General features: G+C 37.9%; 1 protein-coding gene across 6 annotated transcripts in view; it reads right to left on the bottom strand.

Moving 5' to 3' along the window:
• CTNNA2 (catenin alpha 2) overlaps nucleotides 1–20,993 on the bottom strand; it is a 1,470,003-nt gene that overhangs the window by 320,124 nt on the left and 1,128,886 nt on the right. The window lies entirely within an intron of this gene.

Below are 20,993 nucleotides of genomic sequence, written 5' to 3'. Positions count from 1 at the left end.
ACAGTTCTGCATTTTAAGTCACACATATTCCAATCAATATTAATTTTAATGTTGCTTATCCCAGTGATAAACAATCGCTAATTGTCTGCATTTATCAAACAAATATCGACAAAGCCACTGAGCTTACCTCAGTTGATCCAGCGATACTGGGCTGGACGGGTAAGAGTTAAATTACCATGTGACAAGGCCAGGCTCAGTAGTTGTGCACATGCATAAGCTGGCTTGCCAGGTCATACATGCACAATGCAACTGAAAGCCTAGATTTGGGCTTTCAGTTCCATTTGTTAAAAAAAGTATTAGAAAGTATTACAAAAAAACATATACATTTATACATTTTATATAATTTTAATAGTTTATATTTTATATAATGTTGCTTTTTTTACCACATTTATTTATTTTAAACACATTTTATGACAGTATATAATAATAGGCACAAGGGAAACCAGTCTGGTTGGCATGGACAGAAACAAAAGAATTAACAGTGAAAGCGAAGGAAAAACATAACTAAACACCAAAAGAAAAAAAAGACAACCTGGTTTATATAAAGATAAAGGAGGGGGGCTCAAAATGGGGGAAGGAAGACTATGGAAAGATTGTGTAGAGGGAGGCTTCAGAATTTCACAGAAAACCTGCTTACAATCCATGTAGAAGTATTGATGTAGAACTGAAACCAGAGCAGACAATAACATCTATGGAAAAAGTATGAAGGACAGTTAGACCACATTATATAAGGAGCTAGTAGAACTAAATACAGAGCTCTACTTTATATTGCTATCTTAATAAAACAGGTAAAAGCTGGTGTTGTAGTGAGAGTGGTGTTATACAGAGAGTGACATATAGCAGATGTAGTATATTTGAACGTACTTATGTGCAAAGATTATACTTGGTACTAAGTGACGGTCGTGCTCTAAAGAGGGAACACTGTATATGGAAAAATAAATTTGTGCATGAATGTGGCTTAAAGCTAAAAATGTTGATATTATTCTGCAAAAATAAGGTTCCATGTACAGAGTACGTGAAGATTTCCCAGTTATTCACATTTCAGACTGTATAAATAACAGGAATTTCACCAGACCTATTTTATATTATTCTTCAATAAGACCTTCATAATACAAACATTATTTTTTCCTTTAATGTAAATGAACTCAAATTACATTTCAGCCAACACCGTCTTGGCTATGAAGGTGGCGTAAGCTTTCCAATGAGTCTTCCATTATGCAAGAAACTATAAATGTAACTATATGAAAACTGACCATAAACTGCATAATGAATATAAACTCATTTATTTTCCACACTATACAGAATATTATGATGAAAGATATTTTGGGAAGATAATACAGTATCAAACCTCATGGGAAATATCTATTTATTGTATACATAAAGAGTGACAATGAATGTCCAGTTTACAAAATCTCTTGTGTCTTGGGATAAAATATGATATGAGATAAACACATAGAGGAAACATACATGGAAATATATTTTTCTGTAGTAAGTATCCTTTGCGCACAAAACAGATCGGACAGGACTGCGGTTACTGGCGCACAGTCCGGATCTGGACATGTGCAGAGTGATTTGGCATACGATACGCTCAAAGCAGGCAGACAAGTGCCTTCATGAATCAGGCCCCAACAGTATATTTGTGGAAAACATTTTCTAGTGATTAAGTTTAATTCATAACATATATATCTATAATATAAATGTCTAGTGGCGTGTGTTAGTCTGTCTGTGTGTGTGTGGAAAAAATAAAACCAAGCTGCAGCGCCATCTGCTGGGCAGAGTTATACACTGACCTACTAAATTCTTAGTGTGTGTGGGAAAAAAAATTCAGAAAGGGCTGAAATTTGGTATACTAAGATATTTTTAATTTGTTAATTTAATTTGTTAATTGTTAAAAGTGTTTATAAAGATTTAAAAAAAATATATATATATTTCTTGAAGGAGAAGTGACAGTTGGGAGTGGTTGGTGGTTGCCGGGGGTGACAGTGGGGAGTGGATGGTGGTTGCCGGGGGTGACAGAGTGAGAGGAGTGTGATACTCAGAACCGCTGAGAGAGATCCCTGTGTCTGGATAGACGTCTGGATAGATGTGGCGATGAAAATGAAGGATGAGGTGATGAAGAAGAATGATGAGGTGGTGACATGTGGACAAAACCACGTTAAAAAAAGGTGCTTGCGTCGGGAAGTAACGCTCTTTCCCTGAGGAGGCCTGGGCTAGCCCCAAAGTCATGACAAGAACCTTTTTAACACCTTAAGTAGCTTTATTTGACTAGAATGCATGAGTATCATGCACAGGTTAACTTGTATATTATATATTCTGTAATAATAGTGTAACTTTGACCATAACAGTCCTGTCTATGCCTGATATTCTCTCTGTAGTCAGATTTACATACAGCACTACCAGTTATATATCATTTTAACCTTATATTGGTTGCATATTCCAAACACCAAACTGTATCTAGCCTCTCTACAACCATAAAACACAAAGTAGTTAACTACAAATCTGCTTTCAACAGCAAAGACGAAATTACCAAACAGATTTTGTTTCATCCATAGCTAAATAAACATATGCCCCAAAGAGCAGAGTCTATAATGTTATTTCCACTTACACAACTCTATTTTATCTTTATTATTTTTATTGTTGCAGTGTTTCTAGACAATCTGAACAGGAGGTGACTTTTCATGTGTAAATCCATAGCCATTCCAAGGCATAGGATTCCAGTCTACTGCCTGAAAGCTAGATGCGTTGTAGAAGGAGATGCTTAGGGCAATTACCCGGAACTGGAAAGTCTTATCAGTCTTTTTTATGCTATATTAAGTCTTTAGTGGACCTTTTGAGACTCCTGCAGACTTATTGCAATGGAATGCAGTACCGACGTATTAAGAATTCCATATGTGCTTTAACTAGTGTACCGTTCTAATATCATTAATCACGTACACGGATCATTCACATATTAATAAATTATAAATAAACCGTCCCATTGGATGCAGCAAGATATTGGAAGGATTTATCACTGGATGAGTGATATGTCATAGATGCTTCTCTGCTTAGCTATGTTTTATCCAGAAACATGACTTTTATTTTTGCATTTTGGCATTTGAACTTGAGAGGTGAGGAAATATGGCATATTTGAAGTTAAATGAGATCATATTATGAAACTATAGCCTGTTTTTCTATAACTAGTGAAAACATATAGACTAGAATTATTTAAACTAGAGATGGGCGGGTCCGGTTCTCCGAGAACCGTAACCCACCCGAACTTTGGGTATCCGAGTACCAAACTGAGCAGCTCGGTACTCTCCCGCCCGTTCCGAATCCAAATCGAGGCCAAACGGCATCGTGACGTCGTCGGATCTCGGGGCCCGGTTCTCGCGATACTTCAACTTTATAAATACACGCCTCCGCAGCAATCCATCGCCATTTGACAGAGGGAGAGAGCAGGGTGTAGTCATAGGCTGATTAGAGCAGGGACAGAGAATACAATATTGTTCTTGCAATTGCTCTAACCAAAATCGCTTGTGCAGAGAGGAGGATAGAGGTTTATTATTTTTTCTTAATATTTGGCACTCCCCAGCGCTAATTGTGCATAAATATTTCTGGCTGTCAAAAGTCATATCTGTCAGCAGTATCTACCAAATAATTTTTAGCACTCCTCAGTGCTTTTGGGGTGTCCTCCCTAATTGTACATTAATATTTCTGGCTGTCAAAAGTCATATCTGTCAGCAGTATCTACTAAATAATTTTTAGCACTCCTCAGTGCTTTTGGGGTGTCCTCCCTAATTGTACATTAATATTTCTGGCTGTCAAAAGTCATATCTGTCAGCAGTATCTACTAAATAATTTTTAGCACTCCTCAGTGCTTTTGGGGTGTCCTCCCTAATTGTGCATTAATATTTCTGGCTGTCAAAAGTCATATCTGTCAGCAGTATCTACTAAATAATTTTTAGCACTCCTCAGTGCTTTTGGGGTGTCCTCCCTAATTGTGCATTAATATTTCTGGCTGTCAAAAGTCATATCTGTCAGCAGTATCTACTAAATAATTTTTAGCACTCCTCAGTGCTTTTGGGGTGTCCTCCCTAATTGTGCATTAATATTTCTGGCTGTCAAAAGTCATATCTGTCAGCAGTATCTACCAAATAATTTTTAGCACTCCCCAGTGGTTTGCGCTCAGAATGGATTCAAAGCAGTCCACAAATGATCTGAATGAGCAACCAGGTTCTGTCACCAGTCCTGATGTTAGTGTTCCCAGTACGTCATCTGGCCAAAGCAATGTCAAACAACAGAGTGTTTCCAAATTAGTGCAAAAAACAAAAAACAAAAATTTTTTTACTGTATTGAAGCGAAAAAGAAGTGTAACTGAGCAAAAGTTAAGTGACGATAAAAAAAAAAATTGCAAGCATGCCATTCTACACACGCAGTGGCAAAGAGAGAATGAGGCCTTCACCTTTGGGTATTAGTGGCAGATCCCAAAAAGTTACCCAGCCTACAATTGGTGCACAACTACTGTTATGCGTCAAAGCCGAGCTGCAAGATAACAGTGAGGCATTACAGGAGAATATTTGCTCTGATTCAGAAATGACAACAATCCCTGTGGAGAGTCCATCTAATAGAGGGATGTCTAATCGTGAGCATTCTGTTGATGTGTGCCTTAATAGCCCGAGTGTAGCCGGTGAGGATGCCACTTTGGAATTAGAAGAGGATGAGGGGGAGATTTGTGTAGGCGACGAGGGCGCTAATGATGATGTTGATGATTATGATGCAGACAGATACCAAATTGCCTTTCTCAATTTCTATTTATATTCTAGATTATATAACGGCTGAATAGTTTTCTATTTTACTCCTAGTGGAGAGAGGATCTGATGCAGACAGATACCAAACTGCCTTTGTCCATTTCAATTTATATTGTACAGTATATAACGGCTGAATTTATTAGTATTTTATACAAGTGGAGGGGGGCCTAGAGAGACAGAAACCAAACTGGCTTTCTCCATGTCAATTAATATTGTACAGTCTATAACGGCTGGATTTTTTGGTATTTTATACAAGTGGAGGGGGGCCTAGAGAGACAGAAACCAAACTGGCTTTCTCCATGTCAATTAATATTGTACAGTCTATAATGGCTGAATTTTTTGTTTTTTTAAAAAAGTGGAGGGGGGCCTATAGAGACAGAAAGCAAACTGTCTTTTTCCATTTCTTTACATATTAACTATAAGTGTAGGGTGTAATATACATCCAAAGATGATGGCTGCATTGCCAATATGCATAGATGGAGAGGAAGACAATCTGTTTTGTGTGTAGAATAAATGAAGGCCTACCAACGAAGATTTAAACAGTTTTTTTGGATGATTTATTACCTCAACAATTAGATTACTTATCTCTAAAACAGTTGGAGCACTAAATTGGGTTATTTTAGGCACAAAAACATGTATTTTCCAACAAAATAGCAAAACAAAACCAAACAAAACCAAAACCAAAACACACAATGGCGGTTTTGCAAAACCAAAACCAAAACCAAAACACGACGGTAATCCAGATCCAAAACCGAATCCAAAACCAAAACACGGGGGTCAGTGACCATCTCTAATTTAAACTGAGGTCGAAATTCTATTGAATTTGGCCGGTTCGAAGGCCTCAAACTCGTTCATGATCGTTTTGTTTGGGTGGGTTCCATCTTTCATCGAGGTTCAAAATTTGAATTTGGGAGCTCAGGTCAAAACAAAGGACATTAAAATAAAATCTTTCCTGTTTGAACTTGAACGGTTATATTTTTATAGCATTTTTTTTATTTTTGAGCAGTAAACATTATTTTGTTTGAGTTTGGAGTTTGAATTTGCCTTTCTCATGGAAATCCACTAAAAATACAAAACAATGCAACGATTTAAGCTTGAGCAAGCTCAAACACGTACAAATCGGCTGACCGATTTGCCTTTTTTGAATTGAGCTTAAATTGTTTTAGTCTATCTAGAGTTTGAGAATTCACAAATTATCGAACTCTAAAGCCAACTCAACGAACCATTTAGAGGACCACTGTGAAACGAACATCTCTACATAGCAGCAATCACGTGTTAGCTTTCATTTTCTAAACTTTACTACAAAACAATGACAGTTGCTATAGGCAACTGTGCGCCAGTTTTCTTAAATATTCCCCCACTATTTGGAGCCTTTATATTTAGGTATGAATTAACATACAACTTAATGTATGCACATTAATAGTCATATGATTCTTCTTGTATCTCTTCTCCAGTCTTTGATTTTCAGGAATTGTTAGAGGAATTGTTGTAGAAACTTTAGATTTTAATTATGCAATTACGATACACACTCTTCAATATGCATGATAAAAATATTCCACGTAACCAGAAGCAGAATATCAAGCATTTTGGCCATCTTATTAAATTTAATGTCACGCACATACACATGCCGATTCTTTAAAAACTCAATAAAAATTAATCAGATTACAACATACGTGGCCAGTTTTAACTCACTATTGACCAGCTTGAAGAGCTAGTGTGAGTTCTAGGTCTTACCATTGTAGAGTGCACCGGAGGCCACTTATTAGTGTTGCCAAAGAGGAGAGCATTTTTGATCAAGATCAGTTACGACATCTTTGTGGTTCCAAAAACCATTACCATAATAGCAAGGACCGGAAAAATGAGAAGTCTCAAAATGTTCCAGCGTTCAAGCTCACTCAATCCGCTGCAATCTCCAACTTTATACCGGTATATAAGAATGATGGGGCTGCCTTTAAGTATTCATGGACAAATGCATACATAAAACAGATAATATCGATGGATGCACAATGGTTACAAAGAACATTTTCATTAAATTTGAGGGACTAATGTACATGTGTAAAGCAGTTGTACAGTAATGGAACCTTCTGTCAGACAATTCTACTATGTCAGCTAAAAGCTTGTTTACTGTTACAAAGTGAAAAGGACACTATTCATGAAATACAGCTTCCTAGACAACCTTAGATTCCACGGTAGGGAGGCTTTAACACTGTAATGGAAGTTGGAATTTTCCTTGCAGTTATAACCTATTGAAAGGGCAATCGCTCAAACAATTACAGAAATGCATACAGCACAGTGATAGGGAATGCACACTAGAGAAGTGTCTACTTTATAGGAGATTGATCTAACCGAGAGATTAGTAATGTATAGATTAGTGTACTTATGGACTAACAAACAGGCCATCTAGTTTCAAAAAATTATTTCATTATCGCATATTTGTCTAAAATGATATACACATTGAGGTTTATCTACAGTTGAACTAATTTCTATTTCGTACTGTTGACTTGCCCCCTCCTAGACCAGTGGTGGGTAGATGTGGGCAAGTATAGGATGAGTATCAACAAGGCCATCAACAAAGCTGCACCAACATACATCTCTTCTCTTGTCTCAAAATATCTCCCAACTCGGCAACTCTGTTCCGCACAAGATCTGCATCTCTCATCCACACTCATTACATCCTCCCATTCCCGGTTACAGGACTTTTATCGGGCTGCACCCACTCTATGGAATTCTCTCCCTCGCACAATAAGACTCTCCTCTGGTCTACAAGCTTTCAAGCGTTCTCTGAAAACCCATCTCTTCAGACAAGCTTATAATATTCCTCAACCACCCTCTTAACCTCACTACATTACCTTATTACCACCCGATACACAATTTCACACAAGACAACTACACCCTGACCAACATTGTTGTGTGACAGGATTATTTAGCTTATGAGTCACTTTTACCTTGGATGTCTGGCTGGGCCGAAATGCAAAATGTAAACGTAACCTCATGTATCAAACTCCCATTGTCCTATAGATTGTAAGCTTGCGAGCAGGGCCTTCACACCTCTTTGTCTGTTTTACCCAGTTTGTTTATTAGTTTACTATGTTTGTTCCCAATTGTAAAGCGCTACGGAATATATTGGCGCTATATAAATAAATGATGATGATGATGAGTACAGTGAAGGCATGCTCAAGTAACTGCGACACAATCAGACATGGACGCATCAACAAATATATATATATATATATATATATATATATATATATATTGTAGAAGGCTTATAGTTTGTGGGTGCCGGAGGGCTGATCTACTTGCTTGTGATTGGCTGATTGTGTATTGCCCCCTTCATCTATGTAAATGACTAGCGTTGTGGCTATATTACAACAAATCTCGGCAAAGAGGTAAACATTGGTTGTAGAGATCAAGACAACATTCTCTCTTGTGTAAATGACATTTCACTACATTACATTATTATATAGCGTACGAATAGGGCAATGCGACTTGAGCATTTACTACTGACAGAGTGGAATCACATTTCTGCCCTACCGTGGGGCGCAATTATTCAAACTTGTTATCCCTCATCTACATATGGTACAAATTGTACTGTTTGGAGCTGGATGCATCATGAGATCCATCCAACTTGACATTTGCACGTAACTATACTTTTTTTTAATCTTGCCTTTTCCTATGTGTAACTATTTGGAGAAGAGTGATGTCACTTATTTTTATCACTAGACCAAGTGTAAAAGGATCTTGTATTGGTAAAATGCGTCTAAGTATGAGAATCATCTTATACTCAAAAAGAATAAACGCTAAAAAAGTGTAATAAATGTGATCTAAAATCAAACTCTCTGTGAAAAGTATTAAAACTACAAAAACAGCAAAAATTCAAATCTACAATATCCAAAATGTACAACCGTCCCAAAGTTTGAGTAGTCCAATTTCTGATTGACCAAAAAGTCCAACAAAATGTCTGTGACATAAATTTTTCTTAATACTTCCTCCCACGTGATTTAGATATAAAAAAAACAACAAAAAAAAAAAACATAGCGTAATACTGTAAATAATAATAATTGACATAGATATGCTCCCAAAGCAATCTTCTTCTCTTAGGTAATTAATAATAATAATCAATACCACCACATGAGCGGTTCAACACCCCTGGTTTGAATGCACTTACAGATTACACCAACGCGTTTCGATTTTGAAAATCTTTATCAAGGCATGTACCTTGATGAAGATTTTCAAAATTGAAATGCGTTGGAACTAGTACCGCTGGAGATTACGCGCGGGAGTGGACTGTTTCTCCATCCTTGATATCTGCAGAAAGGAAAGCCGGCCACCCCGAAAACATTGTGGAGTATATTTCTATATGCGTATATTTAATGTGATTGGGGTAAGAGTCCACCTTTTATCCGTGTGGATTAATCTCCATCTGGGGATCATTGTTATTTTTATTATTGTTTTTATCTTTTTAAAAAATGTGTAAACAATAATGCACTATTAGTGGCATTTCTTTTTTCCTATACATAGTGTGAGCTGATATTAAAGGGATATTGCATGTATTTGGCTTTAAAACGATGATACATCTTTGATATACAACGCAATGCTACAATCAATATATTTTGTGAGTGCATTCACAACAGGGGCGCTGAATTGCTCACGTGGTGGTATTGATTATTTTAATTAATCACCTAAGAGAAGATTACTTTGGGAGCATATCTATGTAAATGATTATTATTTAAAGTATTGCGCTAAGTTTTTATTTTATATCTATATCACGTGGGAGGAAGATTTAAGAAAAAATGATGTCACAGACATTATGTTGTTCTTTTTGATCAATTAGAAATTGGACTACATGAACTTTGGGACGGTTGTACATTTTGGAGATTGGAGATTTTAATTTTTTCTGTTTTTGTAGTCTCAATACTTTTCAGAGAGAGTTTGATTTTAGTTCACTTTTATTACATGTTTTTAGTGTATATTCTTTTTGAGTATAAGATTGTTGATCGGCAGTACGTTCTCTGTTTACGAATTTTATGACTTTTTTTTGATTTTCGGCCTTACGGATCAGAAGGCAGCGCTAATACACTAATATCTTTTTTTTATCTTGTACAAACTACAAGCAGTATTTCAAATTGCTTTTTTGGGCCTTCGGCAAAAGCCGCTACGGTGCGTGCAGTTAGGGTTTGTGACTTTCTTGACCAATAGGAAGCGCAGTCACTTTCCTTCACCTATAATCCAGCTCAGATGGAGCCGTGGGTGGACCAGAGTCATGGACCCCATGTAGATGCTCGAAATTTACCACCATAATCCATCATCATTAAGGGAGGCCACCTATGAGTGTGTATAAGGGATAGTGTCCCCCGTTACTATAAAAGGATATTAGAAGCAACAAAAAGGTATTGGTAAAGACATAGTAAAATAAAATAAATAGATGAATAAGAAAACAAGTTAATACAATGAACATCAAACCAGTCCTACACTAGTGTTGCCCTAAGAATATACCTAGTTACCTACAGCCCTGAGTGCCACTCATTGCTGAGCTCTCCTCTGCTTATATGATACTAGCGGAAGTACCCAACGTTGCTCGGGTTTAAATCTTCAAGTTATCAATGAGTTGGATGTAACTGTCAACATTTTAAAAATAATTATCAGCTTAGCAGCTCTTCCAACACACCCATGGGGCTAGATTTACTAAGCTGTGTGTTTGAAAAAGTGGGGATGTTGCCTATAGCAACCAATCAGATTCTAGCTATCATTTTGTAGAAGGTACTAAATAAATGAAAGCTAGAATCTGATTGGTTGCTATCGACAACATCCCCACTTTTTCAAACCTGCAGCTTAGTAAATCTAGCCCACGAGGTGGTTGCCCAGTGTCGATTTGGTTTTTATATTAACTGTCATCCAAATCCATCCAGTGGAAGGCCCAGAACAGGCTCCATGAGTCAAAGTTCTGCCCAGCGTACACCACGGGAGGTCCAACCGGGACCCTAACCACCCTAAAACCTGACCAGGATCCAATTAGACCACCTTGTGTTGGTTTCATACCAATCGGTGCAGGGGTGTCGAAGATATTCACCAACAAACAAACTTTTTCTTTTATATATATAGCTGATATTATATGATTTAATATATATTTTACTTTAACATCATGTGTTTGGTTTACTTTTAAGTAACCCATTATAATCATGATTATGTGTTTTGACAAAACAAGTGAAGGGTCACAATTTAGCTTTTTCCATTACCGTTTTATAACATTTTTCAGGATGACAGGTTGGTGGATAGAAGATATATTACTAGTTTATGTTTAAAAACATGCCCAACTGATTAAATTAGAGCAAACAGGAACGCATTGCCCCTTTATGCCATAAACCAAACTTATCTTTTTATGCAACACATTGTACCCTCTGTTATATTAATTACTATGAAATGAAACTAAAGAAAATTGGAAAACTGGTTCATAAAGGAAGATGAAATCCAGAAAAATGATTAAAATTGTTTTTTAATGCTCTTTTTTCTGAAATAAATTAATTTATGCTGAAACAAAAAAAAAAATTCTTGAAATAAATGTAAAAATATTAGCAGCCGTATAGAAGAAAAATAGGGAATGGTTCAGTGCCGAAACATAAAACCAGACTCCTGGAAGAATTAATGAAAGGAATAGTGAGAGGCGAGACAGATAATTTCTATTTAGAAAGAAATAAAAAATGTTTTATGGGGGAAAATAATGATTCTGTTTTATCAAAGTTTAGTTTTAGGAAATGATCTGTCATTCTGACAAAGCCTCAAGACACATTCATATCTCACATAAAGGAAAATTACAGCCGTCAGGAAATGCCACAATGCTGTACAGCGGTGGGTATTAAACAGTATACACCCAAAGGAAAAAAAAATGAAAATAACCCCTAACGTATACTAAAAAAAAAAAAAAAATTGAATAGAGAAGCACAAAAGACAAAACTTTGAACCCTGAGGGACCCATATTGAAGGCACATAAAGTAGTATCTTTCTATAAAGCAAAATGTTGACCTTGATGCTAACACCAAGAACAGTAGGAAAACCTAGTCCCCTCCGTCTGCTTCTTTTTATTTCAAGAGAACATCAAATCGTGAATAATGAATAGGGGCAAAAAAAACAAAAAACAAAGTATCTGTTAGATATAGCCATAAGCATTGTGTAAAAATACGAAATAGGTAAACTATAAAAAATACATAAAATAGCAGTCGTGTAAAAAGAAAAAAAATGCCCACTGAGTGTTGTTCAAGTTGAGAGTTGTTCAAGAACTGACACAATGTAAATGATAAAAGTAGAGATGCTCACTGACCCCCTGTGAACTGGTTTTAGATTTGGATCTGGATTAGCTTTGTGTTTTGGTTTTGGTTATGGATCTGGATTAGCTTCGTGTTTTAGTTTTGGTTTTGGCAAAAACCGCCCTCCTGTGTTTTGGTTTTGGCTTTTTTAGGGAAAATCCTAAAATATGCTAAAATCACATAATTTTGCTCTTTTTTTTGTTCCTACATTATTATTAACCTAAATAACACTAATTTCCAGTCATTTGCAGTCAATTTTGGCCACCTCACAGATCACAATATTATTTACATACACTTTAGGACAAATACTGCAGCGACCTGGCTGGATGGTAAGCGACAGAGCAATGACACAAACACACGGCAGTTCCTAGCACATCTAGGACACATTGGCACACAACAGTGGCAGAAAAGAAAAATGGGGTTCCGCCCTCCCTCCCACCCCCCGCTATGTTGGATCTTAAAAAGGAATTCAAAACTCGCGAGATCCGAAATCCGATGACGTAACGATGACGTATTGCCTCTTTTTCGATTCCGAGGGCCCACTAGAGTACTGAGCTGGCTCAGCTCGGCTCAGCTCGGTACTCGGATCCGTATGTTCGGGTGTGTTCGGTTCTCAAAGAACCGAGCCTGAGCATCTCTAGATAAAAGGAATATTAAATAATACATTGTTGTCAAAAGCATGAATTGCACTCTATGTATAATACACTGACAAGAGTCCGTTGAGGATCTGCCCAGGAAGTATACGCCAATCAGCCACCACATTAAAACCACCTGCCTAATATTGTGTAGGCCCCCCTGGTGTTGCCAAAACAGCTCTGACCCATTAAGGTGTCTGAAGGTGTCCTGTGGTATTTGGCACCAAGATGTTAGCAGCAGAACCTTTAAGTTCTTTAAGATACAAGGTGGGGCCTCCATGGGTCAGACTTGTTTTTCCAGCACATCCCACAGATGCTAGATTGGATTTAGATCTGGGGGATTTGGAGGCCAAGTCAACACCTACAACACTTTTTCATGTTCCTCAAACCATTCCTGAACAATTTTAGTAATGTGACAGGGTGCATTATTCTGCTGGAAGTGGCCACTGCAGTCAGGGAATACCGTTGTCATGAAGGGGTGTACTTGGTCTGCAACAATGTTTAGGAAGGTGGTACGTGTCAAAGTAACATCCACATGAATGCCAGGACCCAAGGTTTCCCAGCCGAGCATTAGCGAGAGTACACTGCCTCTGTCGGCTTGCTTTTTTCCCATAGTGTATCCTGCTTCTGTCTCTTCCCCAGGTAAACGATGCACATGAACTCGGCCGTCCACATTACGTAAAAGGAAACGTGATCCATCAGACCAGGCCACCTTCTTCCATTGCTCCATGATCAAGTTCTGGCGCTCACATGCCCACTGTGCCCACTCTGACCGGTCTGCGGCTACGTAGCCCCATACGCAGCAAGCTGCGATGCTCTGTGTGTTCTGACGCCTTCCTATCAAAGCCAGCATTAACTCTTTCAGCAATTTGTGGTACACAAACTCTTCTGTGGGACCGGACCAGATGAGCTAGCCTTCTTTCCCCAAGCGCTTCAATGATCCTTGGGCGCCGGTCGCTGGTTCATCGGTTGTCTTTCATTGGACCACTTTTGTTAGGTACCAACCACTGCATACCGGGAACACCCCACAAAACCGTTTTGGAGATGGTCTGACCCAGTCGTTTAGCCATCACATTTGGCAATTGCCAAAGTCATTCAGATCCTTAACCTTGCCCATTTTTCCTGCTTCTAACACATCAACGTCTGACTCTTCACTTGCTGCTTAATATTTCCGAACCCTTGACAGGTGCCATTATAACGAGATAATCAATGTTATTCACTTCAATTGTCAGTGGTTTTAATGTTTTGGCTGATCAGTGTATTTGTCTCTGACATTTTCCATGTTTATTTTTGTTTACAATGAACCAATTAGTTGAAACTACCTTTTCTACACGCTGGCTGTACTGCTCTGGATTTGATCATATTTTGTATTAGAGATGTCTCTCCCATGGTGCAGCACAGATATTCAGTCTGCTAAGCAGATAGGGTTGTGTTTCACTGAAATGTTCGTGCAAACAACAGGCTTCATGTCCAAACTGGCTCGTTCAATAGCAGCTGCTCCTCTTATTATTTACAGATCTTCATCTGTTTTATAGTTCTATAGGCCACTATTTATTGTCCTTTTTGCAGTTTCCCAATCATTTGTAACTTGACAAGATATGCTGGTGCTGAAGCTGGGTCAAGCTCAATAGATCACCATTCCTCCATTCCAGAGTTCTTTAAAGAGTAACATCATTCAAAAATGATGCTACCTAAGTAAAATAATTATGCTGAGTACTCCAACTTATGGCAATAATTACTGATAGTTGAAATAGGACCTCTGACTGAAATTGCCTATTGAAAAAGCAGAAACACATTTTTTTTTATCCTGATAGAATGCAAGTAACTGACCATCCTTAGCAACACGTGTAACCATATAAACAATTGTTTCCACGATTACAGATGTTATTCGCAGCCTACTGTATCTCTAAAACGGCAACAACAGTGTTTTCAACAAGTGATTTCAGGCAGTTTCAACAGTTATTGCAGTAAGTTGTAGTAGTCAACATAATGATTGCAATAAGGCTAAATCATTTTTGGGTGCAAGAACTCTTTAATTCATGTCCCTGTCAAACACAAAACAGGATGCATCTAGGCATGTATTAACCAGCAAAACTGAAGGAGGTGGGAATGTTAAATACAGGATTTTCTATAATAATGTAGAGATCAGCAGAGATATGTATAAAACTATCTATTCAATGGGTTGCGTGCATCAAAACGCGTTGAGTGCATCCTTGTACTGAAATACTGCACGTGACATCAGTTCCAGATTATGGCCTGTTGCATTACAGCAAATTTGCTGATTTGTTTTTCCATACCATGGACACCCTGGAGGGGTTAAACAGTAAAGTATACAGTCACAAGTTTCCATTCCTAAGTATACAAAAATATCACACGTAGAAGAGCATTAGGTGATTTTAGGTTTATCATATTTGCACTGATCTTCCCAAGTAGCCCCATAACAATGTTGTCTCTCAATCAATCTAGGTGGCTTCATTCCTAACACAGCTCACTGCTCACCTTTGTCTATCTCACTCACCACCATCACCGCTGTCCAAATCTACTGCAGACCCATCTCAGATCGAGGAAAACTAATCCCCAGCTAACAAAATCATCTGCCCCCAAAAGCAACATATTTCCATGTTCTCTCATTATCTTTTCATAATCGGTTGTGTGCTGTCCAGTTACATCTGTTTTTCTCATACCCTGTGGTCCATTGATTATCTTTACTATCTTTATATTGTCTTCATTATCTGTGTGCATTGAAAAACAACACGCAGACAAGTTGCAATACATATTAAATACTGTAGTAGGGTTTAGTTGATACCATTTTATTCAACCATGTCTTATCTGTTCTTTATCCTACATATGGAAATGTCAATCATTTTATGATCAGGAGCTGTGCAGATCATTAACAGAGTGAAATCTCAGCCATTCCTGACAACTATCACCCTTTCCCACTGTTATCACCTAGGGGGAGTCCTATAGTGTAGCAAGAAAATTCAACTGTAAATGACGTTTCAATTGTAAATAAGGTTTCAGTTCCTTATGTCGTATCTGACAAATCCTGTTTTACACAACCGGGGAAATATGTTTGATCTATGCGAGTGATAGGTTAACAAAAAGAGTATTTCATCTCCAATCCTATAGATAGAGGCTCTTTAAAAATGTGCTTAGCTTCTAGTCATCATCATCATCATCACCATTTATTTATATAGCGCCACTAATTCCGCAGCGCTGTACAGAGAACTCATTTACATCAGTCCCTGCCCCATTGGGGCTTACAGTCTAAATTCTCTAACATACACACACACACACATAGACACACACACACAGACAGACAGACTAGGGTCAATTTGTTAGCAGCCAATTAACCTACTAGTATATTTTTGGAGTGTGGGAGGAAACCGGAGCACCCGGAGAAAACCCACGCAAACACGGAGAGAACATACAAACTCCACACAGATAAGGCCATGGTCGGGAATTGAACTCATGACCCCGGTGCTGTAAGGCAGAAGTGCTAACCACTTAGCCACCGTGCTGCTCAAATATTTATATATATATTAGATATTTTTTATAAGGGAACTTGCATTTGAGCTGCTGAGTGCAAGTTATCTTTGTTTGTAATCAGCCATTTTTGGCTGCAGTTGACTAAAAAGATATTGTTTGTATTATACCTCAATAGGATAACTAATAGGAAGTCTGTTGTGTGTGTGAGAAATTATTTCCCCTAACATAGCACCAAACTGTGATCCTTGGGTCCTCTCACACTGTTGCAGGGACAATGTTGTGTCAAATGCTCCTCTACATGAAACGAAGTTCATACATCTAACTGGCTACATGATATTTTCACCTTAAAGTACTTACCATTGCAGTGTTCAAGGTATTGTTAAGATTGTGCTAAGGGTTGTAGAATGTGCTCAATTTCTCCTTCCCATATAAAACAATAAACCCATCCTGGCTATGACCAAAAAAAACAACGCATTTCGCACATGTCTTAATCATTACTTTGTGCTATTTGATCTAAGAGAAAAGAGAAACTAAGGAACATTGACAAGAAGGCATTATTATTGTTATTTTCAAAGAAATGTGCTGCTTAGCAACCAGTGGCTCACAAATCATACGAATCTACCTCCTGAGTGCTGCAGATATCATTACCAAACAAACGTGATTCATTTGCTTGTCTCAGGTCCCTGGTTTATGTACGAGATATTTTTCAAGCTATCACCTTATAAATAGGAAACAATTTCAGTAGAAGCATATAGTTGATAATTACCTCTCAAATGTGTACAAAGACTAGATTAATCAAAACAAGTTAAATGTATCTCAAAATTGTATATACTTGTTCTTTCTTTTTAAAGAGGAACTACAATATAATAAAACTTTAACCTCAATATTTTGTGCAAGTTGCTAAAAAGATTAATTACTTAATTAACAACACCCAGATTACTAAACCCCAAAATTGAAACGTCTGCATATGAAACATGAATTTAAAATACATTGTTCTGTGTAATCCTGAAATTCCACTGCAGTTCTGTTAAAAAGTACACTATTACCCCCCCCCCCACTCTATTACAGACAACTGAAGCTTTATCACATCTATAGGACAGTGCTTTAATACGATATAACGCACACGATATAACGCATGGCAGTACCTGAGTATTCAGTCATTTGAGCTACTGTGACATCACTGGTGGTGTATTAATCCACCAATCCACACAGTACATTTATGCAAAGCAAGTCACTCTGTTTCTGTTTTGTTAGAGAAGTAACTCCCTCACAACCAGTTGCAGAGAAGTAAAATAGAGTGTAGTGAACATAGGTGGTTGTCTCAAATATATTATTCAACTAGAAACACAAAATATTTGACATATGTTAATATCAAATAGTGGCTTTATTGTCTCATTAAGGGCAAAGTCACGCAAGAGATTGCAGCGCCGACTTTTAAATATGGCGCTGAATCGATTCACCGGTGCCACACAGGACAACATGGAGACTGAGAACCTGTGTTTATACAATAAATAATCACTAGTTGTGAGCACGATTAAGCAATTAATAGCCACGTCTAAAAGATAGCATTTTAAAAGCGAATATGACATGAGCCTTAGAATTAAAGTTTACTTTCTGAAACAACATACTAAGTACTATGGCAAACAGATGGTTTAGAATGAAAGTAAATTGTGGCATGAGTCACTCTCGTCTCTATGGCCTGATGTACTTCAAGCAAGAGGCATACGGAGACTATGTAATGGGAGGATGTTTTAGAAAATGCCTTTTTATTCTTAAAGGGGTTATACACTCACCCCTTCCTGTAAATACTGATGCAGGCTTTTGACCAGGATTTAAAGAGAAGTGAGGTCTTCATCATTTCCATTTAAGTTTTTGCACATTTTTTCAAAAAAGACCTCTTTGTAAATGGGTCCTTGTAGCACCAAGTATTTAAATTATAGTATTTAAATTATTTAATCCCTGCCCCATTTTACATAAAATGTTTGCTAATCTCACCCATAGTATGTTTTTACTCCTGTCGTTGATCTACATTACAATGGAGAAGGCTTTGTCCACTTCCTAGGTTACCAGGTCAGTAGACTCTACGCCGCTGACTACCCCTACAGGTTGTGAAGCTGTCTGTCCAAGCAACACGCTTGAGGTACTATAACAGCACCTATGAGGCAGAAAAGCGACTGATCAGCACTATAAGGGGCGCTGTAAAATAAAGTTAAAAAAATTAAAGAAAAAAATAACTAAAATAAAAGTAAGTAAAAAATAAAAAGAAGCCCCTCCCCATAGTGACATAGTCCTCTTCCCTTATACAAGGGAGAGTATTTTATTATCACTAATAATGTGGATTCCCCCCATGCTCCTGATTAAATGTTTAGTGAATGAGTCTGTGACGCCCCAACCATCAAGTCCTACGTTCCCACCTCTGACTTTCCAAACTACCAACCACTATATTCTCCCACCTCTGACACCCATCCTATTGACCATTACTATTCTCTCACCATTGATACCCACCCCATAAACCACTACTATTCTCTTATAATTGACACTTACCCCATCGACCTTTACCATTCCCCCATCTCTAACTCCAACCCCATCGACTGCTACAAATCTCCCACCTAGGACACCCACCCCATTGACCACTACCAGCATCCCACCGGTGATACCCAGCCCATCAATCACTACTGTTCTCCCACCTGACACTTGGAGATCAGTGTACAGCAATGGTATAGAGTCGCAAGTTAAGCACGTCCCTTTTAGAGGGGACGTGCCTTGTTTTGGGGTTTTTTGAAATATGTTCCTTAACAAGTGTAAATTCTGAACCTACACAAAACAGGTACATTTTCAAGACTATCATGATGATTTGCTCCAGAGGCATCTATCTGCTAGGCTTAAGGTGGCACATATGTTAAGATGGGTTGTACTTAAAATACAGAAGTGGCATATTTGAGCATACGCAAATGGGCAGCTTTAATGTTCAACCCTACATCAGGCCCTTAGAGTGTAAAAAGAGTCATGTTCTAGTTTTGGGGAGGGGGAGCCAGAGTGGGTAGGGGGTGAGAAAAAAAAGGTAACAGATGAAGAGGGGGAAGTGGTCCTCTCCACTATCCCCCATCCACCTTTCCAGTGATACAATTTGGATTTACCCCATGACACGGCCTCGATTTGTCTATCACTTCGCCTTGTGTTTAAAATAGAATTATTTTATGACTCAAATTTAATGATTGTCACTTTTATTGTGTGTTGCGCCATACAGCTTTTCATAGTGTGAGTTTTTGGTGCCACGTGTCCATGTTCAAGAAAATTTGCAGGTTTGACAGTGTGTCTGTTACTAGAGTGTGACACTAGAGGTAGAATGGAAGGCTAGTAATGATGCCAGTTGGCATGGAAACAACGAGTTACCATTTTAGGTCTGATTTAATGCTTTATACGAAGCCAACAAGTGGCGTAAAAAATGCTACAGTTAAAAATTTCACCCTTTAAATAATCAATCTTCTAAGAATGTCATTTCTAATGCCGTCTGGATGATAAATTCTAATAGTGCAGTGAAAATTAAGTTTTATCTATATTTACTTGAGAAAATAAATGTATTTTTGTTTCTAAATGGCAAAGGAAAATGGCAATCTTCACATAATTATGTCTCCATTTAGCAGTCTCGGTCTAATGTTCTACAAGGCTGCAAGTGTCCAATTTTGAAACTAGTTTTGTCCAATGACCACTTTAGTAATTGATGTGTTTTCCTAATGGGGGAAAAAAAAAAAAGTTAAAAACAAGAATGATGAAGGGTTGGTAAAAAAAAAAAAATGTGTTAACCCATTAAGCTTTTGTAAATGTTTCAAAATTGAAACAACAATCACTATCTGAACAAATGACATACATTTATAAACATTTCTATATATAAATTTAACCAATGAAAATTGTTTGGTAATTGATTATTACTTTAAAACTCTTTGGGGGAGAATTCATTTGAAAATCATGATAATACAATAACGCAAATGATTGTGGTGCTTATAGGACTCAAGTGAATCATCATCATCACCATCACCATCTATTTATATAGCACCACTACTTCCGCAACGCTGTACAAAGAACTCAGTCACATCAGTCCCTGCCCCATTTGAGCTTACAATCTAAATTCCCTAACATACACAGACTAGGGTCAATTTTGATAGCAGGCAATTAACCTACTAGTATGTTTTTTGATTGTGGTAAGAAACCGAAGCACCCGGAGGAAACCCACGCAAACACGGGGAGAACATGTAAAGAACATATAAACTCCACACAGATAAGGCCATGGTTGGGAACTGAACTCATGACTCCAGTGCTGTGAGGCAGAAGTGCTAACCACTGAGCCCCCGTGCTGTATTCATTCATTGTGATTAAAGGGGATGGATCCCCTCTCAGTCCAATCGTATTATATAATGTAATCAGAGAGAGTCTCGGCAGATGAAGAATGGGGGTCCCGTGTTTGCATGTGATCAGCCTGAAGCACAATTACAGCGGAATCACTTAGCTTGTGATACAAGAAATCAATGTCCCCCATTTACTTTGATGTTACGCTGATTGAGCGTAACTGTTGACGCAAAAAATAAAGTTGTTCTTTACCCCTGCGTTGATTTTGGCAACTACGCTACCGATGGCACTAAAGGAACATGCACATAAAATGGGGGACAGTTACGAAAACTTGTAAAGAGATGCAAAAAAAATTATTCTGCCACACGTGTTTGTTTTCATGGTCTAAAGCAGCAATGGGCAACCTGATAGACCTTAGGGGCCCCCCTCTAACCTCTAAG

Source organism: Mixophyes fleayi, chromosome 1, assembly GCF_038048845.1.
Source record: "Mixophyes fleayi isolate aMixFle1 chromosome 1, aMixFle1.hap1, whole genome shotgun sequence".
NCBI classification, from domain to species: Eukaryota; Metazoa; Chordata; class Amphibia; order Anura; family Limnodynastidae; genus Mixophyes; species Mixophyes fleayi.
Note: the sequence above shows the minus strand (reverse complement) of the source record. Positions and strands in the feature narration are given on the sequence as shown.